We start from the raw sequence: 3,303 nt of genomic DNA on the forward strand, positions 1-3,303 counted from the left end.
AGAGACAAGCTCATGTCTACCCAAGACAGAGACTTTCCTGGATTCCTCCCGATAGGCATGAAAGGCATACGAGGGTGACTACTATCAGAAGCATATCAAATTCCAACAGCAAGGAATCATCATTATGCACTCATGAATGTGATCATAACACCACATAAAATGGAACTACTATCAGAAGCATATCAAATTCCAACAGCAAAGAAGTATTTGCAAGGGTTGTAGTGCAAATGGAACTCTAGAACTAATGAAAAAAAATCATTTTTAAAGAAATAAAGCTTAGGAAAAATAATTGTAGACATAATTCCACTGATAAAAAGAAATGGTCTTGGGAAGATATACAAGTCCAATAATATTTTTGAAAGGTTTCCACCTAGAAGGAAAAACTCAAAAATTCAGAGGGACAGAGTGATCTGAAATTAAAAGATAAAACCCGAAAATAAAAATTTAATTTGCTGGCAAAAATTTTAATTAATAAGTCAAGGTTAAATTTTTGGGGTGTTACAAATTAGTAGTAGCGCTTCTCACAGCACGCGCTACTACTATTATTCTGTAGCTCTTTTTTATTTCATGTTGTATTCAAACACCTTTATACAGGTTTTTATATCGCAACAATTTAGAGAATGATTTTACATCATAATGAGTTATTACATCAGTGGGAGAAAGAACCATGGACTAGTTTCAAGTGGATGTCCATCCACTTGAAACTAATCCGCGGTTCTTTCACCCATTGATATAATAAATATCATCATCATCATCATCATCATCATCATAATATCATTAACAACTTATCATCATAATACATCATTGTCATATAACACCTCCTCATGATCATTGTTTTCATCAATGAGACATCACATACAAGTTGGTCACTAGACATAATCACAACTACTCATCATCATCAACTCTCATAAACATATTGTACCTCATAGGACCTACTAGATTCTCTTAGGACCTACTATAATATCTTAGGTAAAATAGCATAAAAAAAGATAGCCCCTGACTCTGACTCTCCATTATGGAGAATGGAGATTATCCTGTCTCCAATTCTTGCCTTTCGCACAATGTTGCTTCCAAGAACCTCCTTATGAATGTCCATACATTTCTTCCATTCTTTGATTATCATGTGTTCACCGTTTTTTAGAAATCAGGTATGCACAGGTGAGATTCATAGGATGACCTGATTGTATGTTCAAAACATCAAGGCGACCATTCTGATACATCAAATGAGGCACACAATCCATCGGGATTTTCTGTTGAAAAACATAGCAATAACTTCGTAGTTAGCAATGTAGTTCAGTTTTAGAAATATGCAAAAGATGCATGGATGTCGTAATAGTAAAAAATCTTACCAGCATATCTCCATGGAAGTTATCGTGGTTCAACATGTGCACTAGTGGCACGTATTCACCATAATTTGCAGGAGTTCGATAAAAGGCATTGTATTCTCAATGTCAGTACAATATGCGACTAGATGATTTTTCTCTTGGTAAGTTAACTCAGAGCCATCGGTGTAGTTGGTTCTGTCTACCATCTTTCGCACACTCTTTGAAGAATGAAAAGAAGCTATGAATGGAAATAAGCTGTCAATTATTTTGAAGTAAACAATATAAATTACTTCATAACTATGTTTGAGGAACTCACATAGCGGTAGAATTGGAAGCGTATCAACAAGAACCCAAATGTCCAAATTGTCTTGGTCGATGTCAGGATCACCAAGATCCATGGTGACAAACATGCCCTCTTGAAAATCATACATCTTGCAAAGTGCTTCCCAACCCGGGCAACCAAAATGGGATACGCTCTCAAAGTATAGATTTACCTCAAAATCCATACCATGATGGGTCCTTAGTTTAATTTTCTTTGTTTCATTCCTCTCATGATCTTCAAAACCCATCCTCTCCAAGGCATAGCGTCTTGCATGGCATGGGATAAGCTAGTCGAATTGTAAAAGACGAAAATTACATGTTGAAGTAGTAGAAGTCGATCTTAATTATGAAAAAAAACACTTTGCGTCGTAGCTTACCGTATCACAATCGAAGGCCTCCTCGAGCTTAATGCTGAAGCGCCGACCTTCGTCCAGGTGAGGCCTGTCGCAGAAATCCCGGTTGTCGCCGCACCAGGAGCACTCCCCGGGACCTTCTTCGTCCGACGACATTTCCTATGTTCATAATTCAAATATTAAACTTGTGCAATTAAATATATGTACTACAAAAACTAAATTAGAGCATTATTATTCAGCACGGGTTGACTATCGGTTCGTCGAGTTTCTTTTTTGAAAACTCTCAGCTCACGTGGTGTATATATTCCACCGTTGGTGATGGTCGCTCCCCCCTTCGTCCCTGAGTGCATTAAACCAAAATGTCTAGCACACGGGAACGAAGGAGAAGCGCCCCCCACGATAACAGTTAGCATTCTTCTTCGTTCTCTCATATATGGTGGACACACTCCCTCACAGATTTTTCGACAGTCGGTGATGGTCGTTACTCCTCCTTCCCCTAGTGCATAACAAAGGTCTAGAACAAGGAGAAGAAGGAGAAACGACCCTCACAACAGCAGTCGGGATTCTTTGGCCTCGGCAGACTTAAAGTCAACCCGAAATATCATCTAATTATCTTTCTAGAAAATCCAGGCCACTCGATATTTCCTACATATTCTAGCACAAGTCATGCCAAAATTCACGGAAAATTCCGGCATGACCTTTGCTAAAAAAGGACATATCGAGCGCCTAAAATTTGCCAGAATAGAAATTAATCAACACTCCGGCAAAACATAGGCCACTCAGAGGTGTAACCTGCAAACATTACCGGCCACTTGGGCAAACACATATCCTATTTGACATGTTTTTATCTACATCATATCTTATAGGACTCATATTGACATGGAGATTTGTCTGGTCTCACCTCCAGGTCAGAGGGGGTCGGCGACGGGGACGGAGGGGCTCCTAGATTTCTGCAAAAACAAATACCCTATTACTTAAACTAAAAAAATGTAGCACTGGCCATAGATACTCTAAATGTAGTGTTGGTCGGTGACGGGGTCGATGCGGGAATAATTGCTTAAACTAAAAAAATAACAACAAATGTGACATGTTCAACTAGGTCTTACTAAAAATAAACTTACTATAAATAAAAATAAACTAGTTCTTTCTAAAAATAAACTAGTTCAACTAGTTATATTAATTTTCTTACTAAAAATACATTAGTTCTATTAATTCAACTAGTTCTTAATAATAATAAACTAGTTCAACTAGTTTTATTAATTTACTTACTAAATATTTTAAACACTTACTAAAAACAGGAAAAA

Source organism: Triticum aestivum, chromosome 5B, assembly GCF_018294505.1.
Source record: "Triticum aestivum cultivar Chinese Spring chromosome 5B, IWGSC CS RefSeq v2.1, whole genome shotgun sequence".
Lineage (NCBI taxonomy): Eukaryota > Viridiplantae > Streptophyta > Magnoliopsida > Poales > Poaceae > Triticum > Triticum aestivum.